The sequence below is a fragment of the Pteropus medius genome, unplaced genomic scaffold (assembly GCF_902729225.1).
Source record: "Pteropus medius unplaced genomic scaffold, Ma_sr-lr_union100, whole genome shotgun sequence".
NCBI lineage: Eukaryota > Metazoa > Chordata > Mammalia > Chiroptera > Pteropodidae > Pteropus > Pteropus medius.
The window spans coordinates 19,180,515-19,204,240 of NW_024349801.1; the positions used below are offsets into that span (position 1 = coordinate 19,180,515).

At 38.6% G+C, this 23,726-nt stretch overlaps 1 long non-coding RNA gene across 1 annotated transcript in view; it reads right to left on the reverse strand.

The window, feature by feature from the left end:
* The window catches only part of LOC120623078 (uncharacterized), a 59,214-nt gene that overhangs the window by 4,251 nt on the left and 31,237 nt on the right, over positions 1-23,726 (reverse strand). The window contains exons 3-4 of the long non-coding RNA XR_005658677.1: positions 7,386-7,503; positions 1,843-1,925 (exon numbers count right to left, since the gene is read on the reverse strand). This is a non-coding gene — a long non-coding RNA (uncharacterized LOC120623078). The remainder of the gene's footprint in view (positions 1-1,842; positions 1,926-7,385; positions 7,504-23,726) is intronic.

A 23,726-nucleotide genomic window follows, 5' to 3' on the forward strand; every position in this document is an offset into this window, starting at 1 on the left:
AAATGAGCAGTTAGCAATAAAAAGGACTTGAGGCCAGGTTCCTTGACTCAGGGTTCCAAGTGTTTTCTATTACCCTAGCATTATTTAAACTTGAGGAATATGTGAACTGTTTGCAAGAAAAGAATCTCCATTGGAATTATGTATAATATAATGTTACAATAGACAGTATAGTTCTGGTATTAACTTTCTACCATTCCTCAGTAAGAAATTGGTGAAACCATTTTACCTTTTCTTTTGTCACTAAGGTTTTACATTGTCTGCTTGCTCTGTGTTCTTTGATTTTCTTTCATGCCAGTCTGCAGTTCAGCTACAGCTTCCTCTTGTGATTGGCTTTTCATATGAATGCAGAAAATTCTCTTTCCTTCAGCAATTGTGCCTGGTTCAGATTTTAAATGATTTTGAGCTATGCCATGCTCTCTCTGCTGGCGTTTTTACCTCCACAATTTATGGTACTGGAACAGAAGGATAGGCTCTTAAAGATAACAACTTCAGTAACCTCATTTCTCTGTTTTATGACTAATGCTACAATCCCATTTTTCATTTTTCATTTTGTGATCTACATTTCTGTATGTTTGCTGCCTTATGGAGTGCTAGGGTTGTGGAGGCCATACTCTGCTCTTTCGGTAGGGAACACTTAGAACAGATCTCAACAGATCTCGGAATAAAATAGCCACTTCCTTGTACATAAGTCACAGCAGCATTAACACTACAAGGATCCCCCTCTGTCACTCTATCCCAGCCTTCAACAGTAGGCACACTGGGCGTGTCCTACTTGCCAGCTCACAAACCACTGCTTCCCAACTACATTAAGACTATTAAGAATTCCAAAATGTATCATAAGAAACAGATTCTTCCCTCGAGAAATTTATTACATACTTGGATTTTAAGACTAAGCACATATTACATATATGGAGAACAATCCAGTGCCACATCACGTTATTAACCATAATTTAAAAAGGAGTTGAGAAAATGGAGGGAAATTTGTTGCTGAGGTGATTGGCAATTGGTTCTTGGAGTCTCTGGGGCAAAGCAAGATCTTGAAGAATAAATTGGATTTATACAGGGGAAAAAATAGCAAGGGCCATCACGAATAGATTAGTATCAATAAAGAGTGTCTGGGAAGAACACTGTGTTCAAGGCTCATTGAGCAGTTTTGTCTTCCAAATAACAAATTGAGAGTTTGAAAGTAAAATGTAGAAAGAAAAATGTCAGAAAAGAAAGATAAAGACAAAAAGGAGTAAAATATAGGGAGGAACCATTGTAGTTCCTGGAACAAAGAAGTGACATGATGCCTGAATTTAGAAAGTTCCATCTGGAAGCTATACTCATGCAAGTTCTTTTAATCTACAGAGGATACAATCCAAATTTGAGCAGATAAGCACAGAATTCGTGACTGTTCATAATCTGGCCTAACCTTTATCATTGCTTTCTTCTCATCCTAATATTTGAGATACAAATGACCACTTGGTATCCCAAACATTTCATGAATTTTAATGCCTCTCTGCCTTTACTTCCCCTCCCATCTTCTTTTGTCCTGATTTCCTATATAATCTTCAAGGCTTCTCTCAAAATTCTATGATCTGTGTATTTATTAGCAGTTACTTATTGAGCATGCACTATAATGTATTATGTACCAGATGATAGGAATTTTTAAAAGAATAGATATGAATATAGATGGAGATATAGATGAGAGAGAGGAGAGAGAGGAGGGAGTGTGAGAGAGAGAGAGAGAGAGAGAGAGAATGAATGCAGTATTAGGCTTGGAATTGGCACATTTCCACTTCCAATGCATTCTGTTGGTCACAGCAAGTGCCAAGGGCCATGCGGGGAAACAGGCTTCACCTTTTGATGGCAGGAGCAGCATAAGCTTTCTGGGTTGGAAGGAATCACTGGTGGCAATCTTTGTAGTCAGCCTGTGAAAAACACTGATAGATCAAGTTAATATGATAAAAATGAACAATTGGAGGTCATCAGTGACCATGTCTAAAATATTTTCAGTCAAGCAAAAGCTTGAATGGAGTGAGTTCAAGAAACAATGTGAGGAGAGAAATCAAAAGCATCAAGTGAAGGGGAGCAGAGAAATTATATAAAAGGTGGAGAGAGTCATGAGGCAAGAGACGAAGAAAGTTTTATTTGTTTGTTTGTTTAAGATGAGAGAAATAATAGCACATTAATATGCTGATGGGGATAATTGAGAGGGTTGGGAAATTTTGATGATACAAAAGCCTAAGAGGATAATTGTTGTATGAGGTCTTTAAATAGATAGGAGGGATGAAATGCCATGCACGAGTGGAGGATTTCGCTTTAGCCAGGGGCAAGGTCAGTTCAAATGGAGTAACAGGCAGAAATACAGAGAATATGGATTTAAACACAAGCTGGTGGATAGATGTCAGCTAGAAGTTCTATTCTGATTACTTTTGCCTCTTCAGTAAAACAGGAAGTCAGGTTATCATCAGAGAGTGTGGATACAAAAGGTTTTAAGCTTTAGGAAAAAGGAAAAGATATGAAGCAGTCATGTAAGAGAGAAAGACTATACTAGGAAGCCATAGAAGGATCTGGGCAGCACAATTTAGAGACTGAATTTAAAGTAAAATCAGGAAGTCTGAATTTGTGTATCTCCAATCTTTCCGTTTTGTGTATGCAGCCACAGAGCAAAAGGAGGATTGAACTTAACCAGAGCTAGGGATTTCTAAGGGAGTGTGAGAAAGAGAGAATTGAACAAGGTAGATTGGGGTGCAAGCAAGAGACATTATAAGGATTGGCCATGGAACTTAAGTTGGGTAAAGAGGGAAATGACGAGATGAGGTAGGTGAAGGACAGAGTAGAAGTGAAGGTGATAGGATCAATGGATTAGAAGTCCTCATGTTGCTGAAGATTTGTGTGAATAATAGTATTAGAGGGAATTACTAGAAACAGTAGGAGGACTGCTTGAAATTGACATTTGGAGGGGGTTCAGTTATTGAGGATGACAAGTCTAGTATGTAACCATGGGAATGATTGAGTAAAGTAGGGTAAAGGACAAGATTATTAAAAGACAGGAGTTTAAGTTACTGAGAATTACCAAGGTGGAAACTGAAATCATCAAAAATTTCACACAGATTGTGTTGGAGTCAATGACCATGATCCATATGCTAAAGAAAGGAGGGTGAGTGACATGTAGTTTGTAGATGGCACTCACAAAGAGAAGTAGCAGGTGACGTCTTCCAAGGTCTTAATCTTGGAAGAGGGCAGAAGGAGGGAAAGTGGCCTAAAACTGGCAACAGGGACCAAGAAAGACACCTATTCCATCTCCAAGAAGTGCAAGATAAAACACAGGTGCCCCCTGAGTGGACTGCAGGGAAGCATAGTCCTCAGGGACACCCTAGTCTTTAGTTAGAGCAAAAACAGGAAAGGAAGAATGGGCACCCTCTCAGATCCAGACAAGCAAGGCTCCTGTCCTGGGCCAAACAGCAGAGGCCTCTGCTTTTGTCCTTCACTGTCTGCACCCCAACACGTGCAGCAGGGGATCTGTGGGATAATGGACATGTACGCACAGAGGTGGTGTACCTCTTATAGACCACACTCCAAGTACCAAGACCCAGAATTTCCTGCCCAAACATTCTTGAGCCCCATCTCTGAACCTGTGTGTGCTCTTTCCCAGTCTATCCTCCTCAGGACTGACCAGTCTGCCAGATTGCAACATAGAGACTCTTTACAACACAGAGTACAGCCAAGATGAGAGCAGAAGACGGGTTGGGTTGGCTTTAAGGCAGGAGCCAGGAGCTAGAGGCTACTCATCCTATGACACCATATAAACTCCTAGAAGTCTAAATTCAAACTTGGCTTTTCAGGTGGTGATTAAGTTATATTTTTCAATGTACAAAGATAAAACATGATTTACTTATTGGTCAGTTAGCATGATTTATAACTCTTAAATACTTGGACTATGCTATGTGGGCCTCTATTTCTTCTCTTGTCAGGGGTATATGTCCCTGAGGAAAGGTTTGAGAAGATGGAGGATTTGGCTGGTGTCAGAGTCCAAGAGCCTTTTTCCTATCTCTCCAAGCAGAATTACTGACACGCTCCTTAGGGTTCTGATTAAATGGTGATTGTAATCAAACTACTAACATGGCCCTTAGTCTATCATGTTATAGTCATATACTTATTGTCTTTCTGCTAGATTGTCTTTCTGCTCCAGGAGGGGAGAGAGTGTGCCTCATCTCTGTGGCCTAAGCCCTTAGGAACAATGTCTGGCGTATCATGGTCACTCAAAATAAGAAAAAAGTTTATAATAATATAAATTAGATCAGATAGAGTTCAGAAACATCCAAGAGTCCAGACAAGGTGTGTTTCTGTTTTCCAGAAGATGCTGTTGAAATAGCTCAAATATAGAAATTGAAGTCTACATAAACATTCGGTTCTGTCCACCATTCTTCAGATTTTCTCTTTGGATTGGTATTGAAGTCAGACTGATCACTGCTTTCAATTTTAATAGCAGGTACAATTTAAAAAAGGAAAACTCTTTGGATGATTTAGACCAATTCCCTGAAATGTTGCTTTCCTTAAGGCATTTGATGCTTGCTGCCCTTTTCGTGGGTATCCCTATTGTGGCACTTTTGTGGGTAAAAGATGTTGCCATTTCAGATTAAGATGAAATTTTGGGTGTCAGCTCTAGACTGCTTCAATGGCTGCGATCAGTTGGCTCTCAGTTTACCAATTGTGTTCCACTGAGTTGAACGGTAAAAATTCTTGGTAGTTTACCTGAAAGGCCATTGAAGATGACTTATGGGCCACAGCACACAATATTTCTTTTCTGTACTTTATCTAGACAAATAAGTGCTTATAACTGAATTCAGGAAAGACTGTTTATTCTTCAGAACTGACATCTCATTAAAAAGAAAATAAAATAAGCATCAGGATTAGTTCTCTAAGCTTCCATCGAGTCTTTTGCCATGGATGTCTGTGTGTTTTTCCCCTGTCAGCTCCAAACACCCAAAATGCATTTTTTATGGAAGATAATATCATGTCATTCTTTTTTATCCTCTCTACATTTGCCATTCTTTCCCTACCTCTCTCACAAAAATCAAGCCATAGGTCTTAAAAATAATTATAAGAGAATAAGAAATAAAAGCTCTTGTGGAGTAAGAGTAATGGTGGCACCTTTAGAGAAGAATTCCCTCCCATGCTCCTCTGCCTCCCCACCACACAACACACACACACACACACACACACACACACACACACACACACACACACACACACACACACACTCCATCCATTGCTATTAGGAAAGAGACATGGGCATAGTCAGGCTAAGCACAACGTTACTGTGACTTTAGGGACCAAGTCGAGGGAAGGGTTGAGAGAAAAACAGAACACTATTTTACAGTGTTAAGTGAATTTTACTGGGCTGGGCAGCTTCTTTCTTAATATTTTTCAACAATCAAATCAACCTTTTAGTTATTACTTATGTCAAACAAAGTCAAACAAGAGAAGCAAGAACATCTTTTGGTCAAATAATTATAATGCAGTATGTCTAAGTGTTAGGTTGCGGGAAAAAAGAGAACTTGGAAAATGGCTTGTTTGTAAGGAGGTCACTAGCCAGGATCTGGGGGATAGGTGGCTATTATAGGTCTGGATATCATCTGGAGTGATCTGAAACCTACACTCTAGTTCTTTTGAGATACTTTAAGGGTAAATGTAAAAGGTAGAGCTATTGTGATTTTAACAAGAGAAGCCCTTTGGGATTTTGTATTTTGGAGGAGAAAAAGGTGCCTCTCCCAATCCTTTGGAGTCCACACCTTTAGGCTCCAAAGCCAATGAGGCAATGTTATTCTGAGTGGTAATTTTATGCATCAACCAAGGGATGCTCAGAGAGCAGGTAAAACTTTATTTCTGAGTGTGTTTGTGAGAGTGTTTCCAGAAGAGATTAGCATTTAAATTCACAAACTGAGTAAGGTGGATGGCCTTCCCTAATGTGGATGGGCATCATCCAATCCACTGAGAGCAGGGCTAGAATAAAAAGGTAAGGGAAGGGTCTGTTTTCCCTCTCTCTGAGCTGGGACATCCATATTCTCCTGCCCTCATACATCAGTGCTCCTGGTTCTCAGATCTTCAGACTTAAACTAAATTATACCATTGGTTTTCATCATTCCCCAGCTTGCAAAAGGCAGATCATGGGACTTCTCAGTCTCCGTAATCATGTGAACCAAATTCCTATATAAATATATACTTATTTTTGTAATATAATTATATACTTATATTATTATTTGTATGCCTGTTTTTCTACAGAACCCCGATTAATACAGTTGCTTATTATCTAGCAGTGTGATTGGCAGCTGAGAAACAACTGGTAATGCTCTTGTAAGGCAACTAACAATGTGAGTGGGGGGTGCTTACCTAACCACACCCAACCTACACCCTTCTAATTCTCCCTATCATGATGGAGGCTGGCAGGTGAGTTATACACACCTTATGTGTGTTGCCTTTTTAGCTTCTGAGACTGAGACATAGAATTCTTGTACTGGAAGTAACTCTAGTCAGCATCTGAGTGATCACCTTCCCTTTTACAAGGAGGCACTAGAAGGCCACATTGCTGGTTAGCAGCAAATCACCTAAATTTGTTCTTTCCACTGAACAATTGAGGAAGGACACCTCTTTTATTTAAGAAACGGAATACAGATTTTATTAGAGCAAAGGACGTCGTAGAATATGGACAGGTGTTTCTGAGTGAACTGATTCCAAGTGGATTTGTTGGTCTTATTGTTCATTTGTACATCCCAATTCTTATATAGTTAGCATGCTTCTTTTGTTATTAAAAAGGGTAGAGAAATCCAAATGGATATTGTAAAGTATCTATCATGCTTCAATACTAGTGCCAAATGGAGGGAAATAATTCTCTGTTATTACCAAATGAGAAATCATTCTGATATTTGCTATCACAAGAGCTAAACATCTAAGTTTGAGATCTGGCTCTGTCATTTTTTAGTAATTTCACAAAAAATACTAAGCACTACTGTATATCAGATACTTTACTGAGCCCTGGAGGCATGACAAACATAAGTGGGCCCAGTCTTCATTGACTTACAAGGCATAAAACAAGTGTTCTCTGAGCTACAGTTTCTCCACTTGAAATAACCACATCTTAGGGGATCATCATGGAGATTAAATTATTTAACATATATGAATTTTCTGAGTGTAAAGAAACTACTCAATTAAATGTAGGATCTGAAAGTATTTGAAGGCAAAGATGAAGTATAAGAGTTTAGAGAGACAAATATTAGCTCACTAATAATGGACATTTCATATCAGACCCATGTTTCTGTGTTATGTAGTATGAGTTTAAGAGAAAATGCATTAATTTGTACAAATATAAACTGTTGAATTTAGTTTCTACTTTGATTTACCTTTCTCACAGAGCTGTTGGTATACAGAATCCAAGTGATAGAATGCCTCAGTGCTCACTATTTTTGTCACCCGAGGAATCAGTCAGTTTCTAGGCATTCAAACTCTTCATGGCTCTCTCTAGAAGACCAGATAGATGGGATGGAAAGATGAAAATGTACTTAATAAACCACTCAACCAATACATTCTCATAATTTTAGCCATAGACTCCTCTTTCATGGCACTTTCCGAAAGCTTGTCACAGCAATTTCAAACATATTTCCCTCAGCCCTTACAAAGAACCATGCTCATAGCAGACCGTGAAGAAATGAATGAGAAAATAAAGGCATTTAAAAAAGCAAGTCCATGGAAGGTAGCTATGAAAAAAAAGACTTAGATCTCCCCATGTGGACAATGCATTTTAATTTCTCCAAAATAACTAATTCCACCCTGGGAAATTCTCTACCCCATTTCCCCCTGAAAGTTCTTAAACAATCAAACAAACAAACAAAACTTTAAAAAGTATTTTTCTTAAACTGACTTAGATAAATCCTCTACCCAAACTTTCCTTCTCTGCATCTCCTTTCCAGACTGGTTTCCTTTAGAGAGGAAATTTGTTTCCCAGCACCCAGATAGCTCTGCCAAGCTCTCCGCCCCCCGCAGAGCCTCAGGCACAGGATGACCCTGCCCTCATCTATACCTCAGTTACCTCCTGTGCAGGCTGAGAGCACCCTCTCCACGGTGCAGAGCCTTCGGGACTTGGGCAGACACTGAGGCCGAGGTGTGAGCAGCTGTTAGGCAGTGTAATGCAGTACAGAGAAGGTGGACCCAAGGTTTTAAGGAAACACATGTAGGTAGCAAGCGTGGACAATTACTATGGAGAATTTTTTAAAATCTTAATGTTGCCTGGGACTATGGACTCAATTTCCCATCCCCCCAAATTCATATGTTGAAATTCTAATCCCCAATGTGACTATATTTGGAGATAAAGCCTTAAGGACTAATTAAGTTTAAATAAGATCATAAGGGTAGGTCTTAATCTTATAGGACTGAGGCCTTATAAAAAGAAGAGAAAACAATATAATATCTAATCTCTTAGCAAAATTTTAAGTATATAATACAGTATTATTAACTATAGGCACTACACAATAAAGTAGATTTCTAGGACTTATTCTTCTGGCATAACTAAAACTTTGTACATTTTGACTAATACCTCCCCCATTTCACCCTCCTCCAACTCCTGGCAACCACCATTCCACTCTCTGCTTCTATGAGTTTGATTATTCCAATTAAGTGTTCTTATCACACACACACACACACACACACACCCCCCAATAAATAAATAAATAAAAAATAAAAGAGTGGGAGGAAACTTTTGGAGGCAATGAATATGTTTATGGCATAGATTGTGGTAATGATTTCATGGATGCATACTTTTCCCCAAACTCACTGAGTTGTATAAAGTATGAATGCAGAACTTTTTGTATGTCAATCATACAAAAGTGGTTAAAAAAGGAGAAGAGGAAGGGAGCGAGAGAGAGAGCTTTCTCTCCACTCACTTGGACCAAGGTGAAAGGTCATGTGAGGACACAGTAAGAAGGTGGTTGTCTGCAAGCCAGGAAGAAAATCTGACCATGCTGCACCCTGATCTCAGGCTTCCGGCCTCCAGAACTGTGAGAAATAAAAGCCTATTGTTTTAGTCACCCAGTCTATGGTATTTTGTTGTGGTAGCCAAAGCTGATGAAGACACCTGATCTCTGAAGTCTTACTACACTTATGTTGGTGAATGTTTATTGGATTTGATAGACCATCCAAACTTCCAGAAGATTCCTCAGCTCCCCTTTACATATTCTATCTCTTACAAAGGCGAATGTGCAACACCCCTTGCCATATATACACAGTCACAAATACAGATCCTAAAGTCTCTTTGAGAGACAGAAAGTGGGATTCTCAGGGTCTTACCTTCTCAGACCCTAAGAGCCCTTTCTGTTTTCAAATTGAAACATCCTAAAACATGGTTTGGGTTTTTTGAGCACCCCCTCACAACTTTCTCTAGAGAGTTCTACCTTATCAAGAGAGAAAAGGAATATCTAGACAGGGTTATCATTCATTAGAATTTACTGCTTCAATTTGCGGAGGACTTTTCCAATACCATCTGAAACAGGAGAGACCTAGAGTGTCGTAAAGTTAGGTCTAATTCTCGGTGCGTTGGAAGCGATGCTCATAGATGGAGAATATGCTCCTGACACCTTCCTTCTTTTCTCCGCACTCGTCTGCACAAACAAGCTCATGACTGCCTGCCCCCATACCTGGAATATGAGTAGGGATCTTTCTCCCAAAGACATCAGAGGCTATGTCAAAATTAAGGAGGAAGGTACAAAAAGACAACAGAGATATTTGAGAGGCTCTGAGTCCTGTGGTAGTTTGATCTCCCACAGAATTCAAATGAAAAACTCTGTTACCAGTCTGATATACTTTCATTTTCTTCTCTCTTCCCTGACTCCTTTGCTTCCTACCTCCATTCCTGAGGTTCCATCCCCACCCTCATAAAGTAAATTGATTTGATCAAGTCCTAACCTGCTTGCACTACCAGAAGTTAGAGAGTAAGCATAGCTCTCTTGGTTCTTCTGGGGAGACTAGGGGCTCTTTCCTGCCAGTGTCCCCCAAGGAGAGCAATGCCATCTCTCAGTTCTTAGAGTCTTTCCAGTTTCTCACAGTTGTGAATGGATGTATTGTGAGGATGTGAGTTTCACCTGCTGCTGTTACACATGCCTTTTCATCATGGCGAATGAATCGGAGTACAGCCTTGTGGCATCCAGGGACCTGAGGCTGTGGCTATGCAGTCATCCTAATCCCATCTTCAGCCTTACCTCTCTTTTGTTTCTGAATTAAATGTTACATTGGCTAAGAATTTGATGAGTATCCTAATTAAAGCATCTGAATCTTTTTTTCTGCCAAAATATTCATACCAACACTGTTGACTCCCAGACAAGGTGGACATCACACATAGGAGCATTGTAATCATGCCAACCTACATTGATGTTATGTATTCCAGTGTACCAGGCACGTTCACACCTATTACTGTAGATTATACTCATTAAAACCAACACCAAGAGGAAAGCCTAGAGGCTATAATTAGCCTATTTACAAATAAACATTCTTAGACAGATCAGCTAAGTGATTTTGGCTTATAAGTGGTGGAACAAAATCTTCTGCTGAATAAACGGAGGTAAAGGGCTATTAGGAGGAAAGTGGGAAAAGGTAAATAGGGCCCACTAGAAGAATTATATGGTGTGTCAGACAAAAAATGGGATCTGATTTACCTCATAAGTATCAGACTGATTGAATTAAAGCGTAAAGATTTCTGAATGAAATAATCTCTACCAATCAGCTTTCTGATGTCTTTCAGTTCACTGAAGCTTGCTTATAGTTCTTTTCTTGCCATCACCAACATACAGCAGCCAGAGAGATACAGCCTGATCACGTTATGTCACATCATGTCGTATCACATGTCATGTCGTATTATATCATATTATATCATCACATCATTCTCCTATGAAAACCCTTCAACGGCTTTACATTGCTCTTAGGCTAAAGCCTAAGCCTTCACAGGATTCTTAATGAGTGCCTGCTGTAATGGCCTGCTGAAATGTGAAAGAGTTAAAGAATAATTAAAACCTGAAACTGGACAAAGGAAGTCTATAACTTAGGCCTAGTTTCTGGAACCCCTAACCACATTCTGTTAATCATGAAACTTGTAACAATGAGCTCATACTCTAACTGCCAATTTTAGCCTGTGTAACCCTGCTTGCTTGCGTGGCATGAAAAATAATCAATTGTATATAAGCTGAGAATTACTGTTTGGCCATCGCCCATGGGAACACTGGCTATTGCCCATGGGAACATAGGCAATCACCCATAGGAACATAACATTCTAACACAAGCTTTCTGCTTCTGTACTTCCCGCTTGCACACCTGACCAGTGGGTTGACAGGTAGTGAATAGGAGAAAGATGGACCTTTGTGTTTAAGAATGGGATTTGGGGCTTAAAAACCTTGTATCTTGGCATTTCGAGGCTGCTCCTTTGCAAGGACAGCCGCCGGCTAATAAACTGTCTCCTGGTTAAGAGCACTCAAGTTGGGTCTGGTTATTCTGGACACAACACCTGCATGATCCTGTCCCTGAAAGTCTGTTTCTGCCTTATCTTACTTCCTGTCCATCCTCACCCTCCAATCCAGCCACACCTTCAGTTCCTTCAGTGCTACTCCTCTATATACAAGCTCAATAGACACTTCCTCAGGTAAGTAAGTATTCCCTGATTTTCCTGATTAGGCCAAAAAACCTTATTATAACTTTGCATAGTCCCATGTCCCTCTCCTTCGAGGGCTTAGTAATTTTGTATTTATTTGTGTGATTAGTTGATTAGTGTCTCTTTCATCATCTACACAGAGAAATAGAGGTGCCTGGTTCAGCTGATAGTTGTTTCTCTGGGACCTACCATCACACCTGGCATGTAGTTGGCACACAATAATAGTGAATTAATGAATGGACAAATGAGCAAATGGAGAATGAAGGTGATCCTTCAAACCAATTAATCATCATTAAAATTTAAAGTTCAATAGAAAGCTATGTCCTTCTTGGTAAGTGTCCCAGAAATGAAATGGCCTGTTTGTGTTTTGTTGCAAAATTTTGTGAATAAGATTTTAGTCTTAAAGAACTACTGATGAATTCTTATGTAAATGCATCCTCTTTTTCATTTTCTTTGGGAAGGATCTTTCGACCCTCCTTTTCTTCTCCCCGCTCCTCCCCACTCCTCGTAGCAAGAAATAGCATTAGCTTTTTAAAATGACAATTAAACATTGGTGGTGAATAATTCTTTAACAGGAAGCACTCGAAGGTCAGAAGCACTGGTCAAGTGTCTACTTGTGTGCGGGGCTGGCATCACTCATCCTAACAGGCTGTGGGGACCTCAGGGGATCAGGACGTTGAGCCACTGTCTGAGAGAATGACCACCTTCCTCTTCTAACTTCCAGCTCTTTGTTAAGAACCCCACCTTGAGCTTATTTACATTGGGAAATGCTTTTGCAGCAGACACGCACCTGTTCCCAAACATTCTGAGGGTGAGCTGTGGGATTTCCTGATGAAAGGGTTTATTCACGAAGAGCTCAGTGAGCCTGACTCAGAAAGAAAAATGAGTAAAAGGAACATTTTTTTAAAAAACCAGCTCTGACCAACGGAAAGTACTGAGAGAAGAGAGTTTTAAGGCAAAAGAGGCAAAGCAAATAAGAGGTAATCATCAGAAACCATGTTGAACAGAGTTTTATTTCCTCGAGCAAAAATAAATGTATGTTTTCCTCTCTATCAGACTACTTCAAAGAGAGAACTGTAGCTCAACAGACTAAACTGGCATTTGCACAATGGTCTTTAAGTCACTAACTCTTGAGGGGAGAGGAGCAGGTGGAAAAGAATACTTGAAATCGGCTAATTTGAGGCCGTTGTTGGTTGGTGCCAATATATTTGTGTCAGGAGTCAGGAAAGGATTTAGCTCTCCACTTGATCTGTGGATGTGCCTGAGGGGGCAGCAAAGTTTTGAAGGAAACAAACCAATGGAGGATTTGTGTTTCGCTCCATCAGTTTGGACCTAAGAATCTAAGAAGATGCTTGTAGCACTGTCTTCCCTCTTAGCGGATTTTTTGCTCTGAATCATCGCAACATGTAAAGCCCTGACACCTAGGATATCCTGAGGGAAAAAGCAAGAGAGAAGGATGTAATTGTGCCAATTCATCTGGCCAGGAGACTGAGGGCACAATGTCCTTTGGGCAGAATAAATTGTTATTTTGGGACCTGTGTTGATCATTTTGGCAGTAGTATCCTGGAGGGACAAATCCAGAATTGCAGAAAGATGTTTGGGTGCCTGGGGCAGGAAGTCAATTAATTATAAGGCTCTCCTTTTCTCCACTCATATTTATACAGGGTGAATATCCATTAAAGTGCCAATTTAATGGAGTCTGATTTATATTCTACAGCCTAATTTTAAAAGCTTATGATGTTGTTTACGCCATTGTTATGCATGGAAATAAGAATAAATAATTATATTTTACAACTTGCACTATTTAACACACATCAAAATGCTGAAATAAAAATGTACCTATGCCTGTTCCGTAGATGTCCCATGTCTTGTGATATTCAAGTTCTTGCTCTCTTTGCACCTCAATTCATCTTCTTATATTTGATAAAAAAAAAAAATTCATTTATATTTTAAGAAGAAACTTTTTTTTTTAAGCTGTCTTTCTGTGAGGTCATCTGAGCCTTATTTCTAGTTACCCTTGCAATGCAACCTTGAATTTCCAGACATTGTCTGCCACCACAGTATAATTAAATACAATTCTCAGATATAAAAAACTAAGAAATTCACAATGTAAATACTTTTCAACTCTGAAAACAAAGAACCAAATGCTCTACCCACAAAATATACTTTATAAAATTTTTCTTTTTGGAAAGTGTTACTGTATTGTTTTAAATCCTTTGGACCACTCACTGCAGCTACACCTTACTCTCCAGCAAACCCACTCCAGTTCTGCCCAGGCTCTCACCCTCACACGTGGCCCAGAAATGAGAGATGGCAGCAGCATGCAGGGCATGGACTGGATGACAGTGTCCTGGGCCATTAAGATCTCCAGGAAAAAGGGCAGCGTGGAGACTGGGGTGTAGGGACTGTGCAACTCTCCCTTTTCACCTACTCACCTTCTTTTTGATTCTTTAAGACTGTGGCCTCCAAGCTTACACTTCTTCCTTTTTTTCTTTCTTCCTCCTCCTTCTTCATCTAGATGATCTCTAATTGATAGAATAGAGGATTCACTACAAGGAAAGTGGCGATGGAGGATCTGAGCTGGATGAGACTTAAACAAAGGCAAAGTTCCAGGGGACTGGGGAGGGAGAAAGATAAATGAAGTTTCTGACGCCATACAACCTGGAGAAATGCCACTAACAACAAAAAGGAGAATAAAGGCGACCACAAGAAAATAGACTATTTCTTTTTTGTGTAGTTTAGTATGCACCTTTCATATATGATCAACTGAAGTAAATAATATTTGTCTCACATTTTCCATTATATAATAGGTTTTTTTTTTCTATGTTCATTTAGAAAATGTGTTTCCTTCCTGGTTGGCATAACTGGCCTAATGCGATCTCTTTTATCTGTGTTGGTATTGACCTTTCACCTGAGATACCTTCCTCCTTGTGGGACTCATTCCACGTGTCATTAGAGCATCTCAATAGTTAAATTTTTACATGGTGGAGAATGCATCATTGAAGGGCAAACATTTTTGAGATTTTTCTGGATCTGTTTTAAAACTACAGCTTGAATATTATCAGATTCATATGTTTACACTGTGCTGTGTCCCATGTAACTTGTAAATATTTGATAAATGTTACCTTTTAATTCCTGATAACATTATGAAAGTGTTAAGAAATGTTATGGCTGATAACCTCTTTCCAAGCCTAAGATTCACATTTCCCATGTAGAGTTATTGATTGACTAAAGCAAAATGATTTTGTTTTCAGGGAAACAAAGTCTCTCAGAGGCCACATTCAAACTTTCCTTTCATTTAATTGTACCTTTTCCAAGGACAGAGATAAGATTTTTTTTCCCTTCTGATTCTCAAGCAGGTCAACCTGGGTCTACCAAGACCAAATATTTATGGACATATGTGAGTATGCATTTCCCTAATGACAAATGTGTGATAATATGTCAGAATGAAAGATTTTTGAGACAGTAATGTTGACTGTCTGAGTTGGGCATTTACTTAAGCTGTGTTGCTGGGAAGCAAGTACCTGGCCCTCAGTCAAATAAAGTATTTTCGAATGAATGAATTCACATTCTAAAGTGTAACCTGCAAGATCAGAACATCCAGGTACAAAAAAAGCATCATCCTATGAAGAAAGAGTTGGTAAATTTTACGCAAGCCTGAGGATACTTTTTCCCAAGCTTATGCTTCACAGTGAATCAACTTTTGCTGGCTTAGTTTCATGAAGAAAGTATCAAATAATGAATTGAAATTTGATGGAAAGATGTTTTAAAAATCCGTATACTACCCTATATGGTTCTATTTATATAAACAACAAAGATACAAAAATGCATTTCACACTATTAAATATAAGATATTGGTTACATAAGGTGGGGGCAGCAACTAGAGAGACATGATGGGGAGGTTCTGGGGCACTGGTAAGGTTCTGTTTCTTATTTGCATACTATTTACATAAGTGTGTCCAGTTTGTAAAAGGTCACTGAGTTTTACAATTATGGTATGTTTATATGTGAGTATATATACACTTGACATAATTTTTCATTTTTAATGTTCATATATATTTAATAAAAATTATACACATCCATATTAAAGTCTGCATATGTCTTGGTAGCTACTAGTTGTACTGTTCCTTAAAGAAAAATGTTTTTTTTCTTTCAAGTTCAAAGGGATCTTTTGAGTAAACATATTTGTATTCTCCTTGAAATTGGCATGTGCGCACTTACATTTCTTGAAGGAATCTCTTGTTATATTTAACTTAGTTTTTGTGTAACTGTTTGTATAAGCGAAAATTTATTCTCACTGCATCACCAAGCTCCGTGCTCCCTGAGGCAAAGGGCATGTCCTGTTTATACCCTCGGAGACTGGCGTATGGTAAGTAATCGATGCTTATTGAATCAGATGCAAAAGATCAGGTAGAGCAGATTCCCTGATATTCCCCAACTCTGACCCCCCAGTCCCGTCAGTCTCTTTCAACTTGATAGTTCATAACACTGAGTATGAAAGGGAGTTAAAGCATAACCACTTCTGCTGAGACTAGTTACATGATCTGCAGGGATCCAGCCGCAAATCAGGAGATATTGCACAAGGTCCAGGAAATAGCCAAGGACAAGAACTGGGTAACCTCATCAGAGTTAGGTCAACAGCAGCTAGCACAATGGCCACACTAAACAGGACAAGCTCAAAGTGCAGTGTCATGGCCAGATGTCTCCTTTCACTGGAATGGGCACAGGTGGCCCTTAGAGAACTGCTTTGCAGGAATGATTACAATAAATATTTACCAAGAGATTTATAGCTTATATGCTTTGTCTTTTTTAAATCTTACAATAGTATAGATCATGTTATTCTCATTTTTAGATGACAAGACCGAAGCTCAGAAAATTTAGCAATTTACTTATAGTCACCAAGTAAATGAGAGAATTGTAACTCAAACCTAGTCTGGCTGACTAGAAATCCCATGAACTGATGGCAATTTTATGAAACCTCAGAATTATTCTGATCGAGCTCAGAAACTTAAAAAAAGCATTAAAAGGCTGGGGTGGATATTGGAATTTTGTAAATTATTGTTTATTTTCTGGATGATTTTGTAATAGGAAAGGGGAATTAAAGAGACATTGTCTCTGTTGTCTTTTCAAGGTAATTAATGTCCATACAGGTCCTGTGCTATACGTACCTCATTTTAGCCCTCACAGCAACTCTGGAATGAAGGTACTGTCATTATCTCTGTTTAATAATGATGCAATTGAGGATCTTCAAGGTTCAGTAACTTGCTCAGTGTTGCTCAGCCAATAAGTAGCACTTCCAGGGTTGAGAACTAGTCTCTTCCTATCCGTAGCTGACGATGTGTAATAAATTTTCTCTCCAGAGCCAGCTCTGGTAAATGGGTAGTAGCCACCCGGAGTTCTGTGCTTGTGAGGCCACTGCAGAGCCCCACAGGAAAGAAGGCTGGGATAAATTAGCCATGCTGCTTATTCACCATTTCTGTGCTATACTGTTCCCTCAATGCATTTCCCTTATGCTCTTGGGGATCCACTAGCACTCGATTATCACAAGCCCTGTTATGCTTCTCAATCTGTAAGGCACAGACATGAAGACTACACCCTACTGAGCCATCTTTATATTTGCATGCTGCAAAGACACTACATTTATTCCATAACCAAGTACCAGATATAGAGACCGGTAATGTTTTTACTTAAGCTTTAATTTCAGAAGATATTTAAATCACTAAAGTAAACACAGACTAAAAGTATTCTTAATATAATATCAGTTCACTTAAAAAAAGATATTAAATGCCTACATAATTTCATGAAAATTAGGAGCAGAGTAGGATAATGACAAAGGAACTAGATTGGAGTCAGACCCAGGTTCCAACTTGACCTTTCACCAGTTCTGCAGCCCTGAACTAGCCACTCCAGTGCCTGGGTTTTAGAGTCAGATCTGGGTTTGAATCCTAGCCCAGACACTTACAAGTGCTATGACCTTATGCAGTTTGCTGTTATTCTTAAAGCGTTGTTTTCTCATCTTTAAAATGTAAATAACAATAACTACTTTATTGGATTATTATGAAGTTCATAGATATATTGCCTGTTAAGTATTTAGCACAGTCCTTGTAACATTGATGTCCTCAATAAATGTTAGCCGTCATCATCAATCCTTTTCACTCAGTTTCCTTATCTATAAAACTTGGTTATAAAACAAATCTCTCTATCTCTCACAAAGTCTATTGACAAGTTCAGGCTCTATAAAAATATACATTTTTATTTATTATATATTGTTCATACCCCAGAGAGTTTCCAATCTATTAACAAAACAGGATCCCACCAAAAAACAATAAGAGATAATAATAACATTATGGACATCTGTAAAACAAATGAAAAACAATATGTGGGTGTGGGGAAAATTTTGGAATAGATTAAATAATTAGAACTAAAAAGTTTAGTTAAAATGTGAATTTTGAAGGATGAGAAAGGCATGCCTTGTCTCAGAGCACAGTCTCTTTCTACTGGAAAGAATAGTCTGCTCAGATTCAGAAGATTTGATATCGAGTTTGATGACACTTCCTAACTTTTCTGAAATTCAGATTTTCTCACCCCTGTAGAAAGGGGAAAAATAATAACATTGGCATTACTAATGGCAGAGAGGATAAGATTAGATCATGCATGTGAATTGGCTTTGAAGAGCTGAAAAGCAGTAAAGAAATAATTTTTATTTTTAGTTGATGATATAAGACAAGGCCAGAATTAGAATACAGCAAGTGAGCTGCCTATGGTGCAAATTTTAAGGAGACACTCAACAAGACTCTGAGAGGGTGGCTTTTTAAATTTTGTCATCTCTTCACTTGCCTCATCCTCATCCTGGGTAGGGGACAAAAAGACAGCAAGCAGGTCTCTCTAAATGGAGTAAAAATGTAAAGATAAATAATGAAACATGAGAGCACAGTGATAAATCTAACAAATCACAGGCTTATAAGGCACAATGAGTCTGGACCCAATGAGATAGCAGAGCAACCTCGGGTTTGGGAGCAAGGATGTGGTATGTGTTTTCATAGTTTATTATGCAGCATGTTATGCAGCAGTTCAGGTGGATTCTGAAATACATGACAGATCTATAGAAGGGGTCAATAAGGCTCTGTTTTATTATGGATTTGGGGAGAAAATAAAATTATGTATAACATTGTATGTCAACCATTAAAATTACAAATTAATGAATATCATCCTGCACTTAGAAGAATTAATAATGCATACCCTCTTACCATAGTGTATAGGATAAGTGTGGTGGGGATTGCCAGGTAACTCATGCCAGACAAAGAAACATTTGCTATCTGTCATTGGTACAAATGGGCTACTGAAAAGAGAAACAGCATTTGCATAAGCAGGTACTTGTAGCACAATAATTCTTGAAACATAGAGCTCCTTAGAGGTAAGTCTGGAGCAAAGTTAATCTGGAGCCTACAGAGTGTCAATGAACTTGAGTGCCTAGATATCTAATGAAAGAGGTCTTAATTTGTTCTTCTGAGGGTTGAGAAAGAGTTTGTAGGGTTATGGAGGGTCAAGAACCTAGGAATTCATTTTGCGCTGTAATGGGAAAGTTTTATCCATTATATCTAAACTTATCAATTAGTAATGGCTGCCAGGAGCATTGTTAAGTGAATGATTCTGAGGGCTCAGCCGGGATCAGCAGGAAAGAGCCACAATTGATTGGCCATGTCTGTTATAAGCATTGCATAGATGAGCGGTAGTGTATGTGCCATGTAGAGTCCCCTCATCTAGTTCAACTCTTTCATTTTACATTTAATAAAGCTAAGGTCCTAGTAGGGGAAGACAATCAAAGCCACACAGATGGTCAATGTATAAGCCAAGAATCGAACTCAGATTATCCAATCCAATGCAATTCCTTCACAATACACTTCTCAAATAAGTCACAGAATATTTTTATTTGTTTATAGCTGAATTTATCGGTGCTCTACATTTTGGTGCATACAGTAAGATTCAACACTTCAGAGTAATGCTCTTCTTAAGGATATTTTACTCTAGCTTAAAACAAATCTTTTCTAGGTTACTCGATCAGAAATGCAGCATAATGGGAGGCTTTGCTGAATATGAAACAGATTCCTAGAAAACAAGTGGGCATTGATTTATTTTTATCGATGTGCTTTTACTAACTGACAAGAAGTGTTCTTTGAACACCTCTCTTCCAACCATTCCACTCCAATAAGCCACTGAGTTTGATCTTTTCCAACACATGGTCTATTCAGCTGTCTAGAGAGCTGAGAGCCTCACCAGCCACAGTGCTAAGTGGGCCAACATGCACCCAAGTCTCCCCCACGAGGAGGGACATTTTCCTGACACAGGACCTGCATCCTGGCCTGAAGATAACCCATCCATTTTGGGAAGTGTGAATGGGAAATGGGCTAGGATATGGATACATCAGACAACTCTTGTCCTTTAGAGAGAGAGAGAGAGAGAGAGAGAGAGACTTAGCTAAAAATAAACTTGCAGATGAACTATTCACATATCCAGTGTATAAAAAGCAGGTTTGAGGGAAAAGTTGTAAAATGAATGGGGAGAAAAAATCAGCTTTTTCTCCCCCTTCAAGTACAGATGTTACTTACTTACATGCCATCGAGCATTAGGCATCGTCTAGGATCTTCAAATTCTATGTCACTGTCTCGGTGGAAGTCAACAGCACAGAGGCATGGGGTGTTCTGAAGACTGAGTTGGCAGGGCGCTGAGGACATTGCTATTAGCTGTAGAGTGAAATGGCCTCCTCTGGGCTAGAATGAGCCCATCGGGTTCATTCTATTCCTAATTCCTAATTTACCACTTTTTATTCCTAATTTACCACCGAAGCACTGGATAAAGGTGGTATTAAGAAATTCTAAAAAAATCTGAAAAAAAAATTCTCTTATCGCCCATTCAAAAAAAGCTTCCCAGGGCTTATTTCTGTTTAGTTTCTATTGTTTTGTTTTGTTTTTAGTCAATACAATATCCAAATCAATGCCATTTGGAATAGAAGGGAAAACATATTTCACTTATAATACTATTGTCTTAATAAAACTATAACATTATTTTTAGTATGTTTTTCCGAGCATGCATTTTTCTATAGCTGTAATTTTTTTTGCTTATTGTTTTTTACTTAAACCCATAGTATACTTTTTCATATTTCTTTAAGCATTATTTCTTTTTTCTAAAACCAGTATTTCTAATAGCTGCCAAATATATTACCAAACATACGTGCTGTTGTTTATGTCTTTAAATCCTGTGTTGCTAGATATATAGGTTGTTTTCAATTCTAAATAATACTTCTATGAACATCTTTGTGCAGACATATTTATTTTATCTGTGAGATTCCCTTAGTCTAGATTTCATGGGTTAATTTTCCTCTCATTCTCACTTTTCACTCATTTTCATCCTAAAACGAGCAGTTGGTTTTGTGGGTTTGCTTTTGTTTGTTTGCAGATGATTAACTTATTTAAAATATTTGAAGTCTTGCCAAAATCTTGTCTGCTGTTTTCTCCCTATGGTCTGGGCCCAAATCCACACAGTTTTAGCTTCCTATATTCTCGTGCAGGGCCAACTTTCCTATCAAGAGCAATAACGTCTGGATCCTCTTTGAAGGGCTTTAGCAACATTCTAGGTAAAACACTCCTTTGTGCTGGTAGCCACAGCAGGGACCTCACTGAGAGGCCTGCCTGAAATAAAAACGGCACTTTTATGGCTGTGGATGTGTTTGTCCAAAGAACATTTAATCACTCCGAAGGTTTTTCCCCCTTGTCTGTAGCAAGCAGCATTTTGTAACTGTAGAGTTCGGCTAATGCACACTTCTGCCGGGAAGCTTCCCAGGGTGGGGCACAAAAGATGCTAAGTGGCAGGGGGTGATGGGGAGAAAGCCATTAACACTCCAGCAGCGAGGTCAGATTTGATGTTTCCTTTTGTTTGCAGGATCCAAATTAAGAAGCTGCTTCTGTACTTTCCCTGTTGCCTCCCACCTAAACACACTCTTGGGTCATCTCACTCTGGTCACATCTTTTGACAATTAGCCACCCATTAACAGGATGATTGAAAAGGAGCCAGAGTGGTTTACACATAAAGTGCTTACTCTTTTCCAGGAAGAACACACATCTCTACAGTTTCATTAATGCTTTGGCTGATTGGTACACAAAATAAAATACTTATACTCCAGAAAGCACGAGTAAAGGGAAGAAAGTGGGGCGGGCAAGAAGAAAATTAAAGAACAAAAATAACCCTTCGACATTTTTCTTCATCTTTTTTTTTCCTTTTGGCAAACATGCTTTAAACTAGGGTGGGGGGTGTTATCTTGCTTCTATCTTCTTCTACCTTTAAAGCCAGTATTACCAGCTATTTTACTTGTACTTTACTATTATTATCTGGGTGATGGCTGTGACATGTTGATCATATATGGCAGTGAGAAAATTGATTTCCCTGAACAGAAATGCTTCCAATTTTCCCAGGGCCATAATTTTATGTCCACAACAAAATAAAAGGGTCATTTTCCTAAGATGAGGGGAATTGAAATCTTTGATAAAAGCTATGGTAAATGTTGTACTTTTGATTGCGGAAACTGTAGTTTTCACAAACATCTGGCCTGTCTGATTTGGAGGTGTAGACTAGGGGCAACGGAGAGGAATTTGAAGGCAAAGAATTGTTGTTATTTTTCTTTAAAGAGCTGAATTTGCTTTAAGAAATCGCTGTAAGTCCACGGCTTTACTCTCAGTGTTCATATTCCCATTAAAGAGAAGCTACAGGGGTGCTGCTTTGAGCTACCTGCCAACAAGCAATGGGACTCAAAGAAGCTGCAGTCACGCAGATGGGGCCTGCTCAAAGAATGAACACCTGTATGGCCCGCAGTTCATAGCAAGCTTGTCACAAAATATATTAATAAACTCACTGATATTGCTTTGCAAGCCAAAGATATTTTATTCTAAAGATGACGAAGGGTGGGAGGATTGAGGCCAAGGACACACTGACACAGCATAGGCACCGGGATGAGAAAAACAGAGGCTGTTTTCTGACTGGAGTCCTAATTGTTGCTTTGTTTAGTTAGCAGGCTTTACCCAATCTGATGGCAACTGATTTCCAAGTAGCTGATGGAGCAATATTTACCAACAAATATTTAGAATTAGAGACCTTTGCTTCACCCTGAATCTACATGCAGGGTTAAACTCTAAGCTTCCTAGCCAAATAGTCAAGCGTTTTATTTGATATTTGATTTGCCAACAGAAAAATTTTTATGTAATGGCTATAGATTCATGAGAAAAGGATTTTTAAATCTCTGGTTTTAAATGGCAGTCTTTCTTGAACTAGAAGCAATCTGTGCTCTTATGCATTTTCCATGTAGTCTAAAAAATAAAAAATAATTTTTATTATGGGGTTTTCTATGACTATGAATAACGAGTATTCATTTGTTAGAAAGCAAACTTCACAATCCATTATGAATCTAGAAATATTCTTCTGGAAAAAAGCTTGACTCTAAGAGCAGTAAAAGTACAAGTCACAGCAATCTTTCTCAAAGTACGTATTGTAAGGAACATAGTCTTGATGTCTCGACTTTTTTCTTCTGGATATTCTAAGTCTAAAACAAAATCTGAAATTCCTAGTATGTGCACATTGTGATAGTTGTTTTGTATGTATTTTCATGGTTCCAATGATCTCATCAAATCTGGTGGAATGGGTTCATGTTGATAAAAAACTTCAAAATGAAAAGCAAGCAAAGAGTTTATGTGTCTTATTTTCAAATCTATAGGTTAAAGCAGGGTCAGTAAACTGGGCTGTGGGCCAACTGCAGCCTATCATCTGTTTTAGTATAACCCTGCCAGTGAAGAATGGTTTTTACATTTCGTAATTGTTGAAAAAAATTTTAAAGACTAATATTTTGTGACATAAAGTTCATATAAAATTCAAATTTCAGTGTTGTTCATAAATAAAAATTTATTGGAATACTTTGCACACATTCATTTACACATTGTCAATGGCTGCTTTCACAGTACCATGGCAGAGCTGACGAGTTGCAATGGATCATGTGGCCTACAAAGCCTAAGGT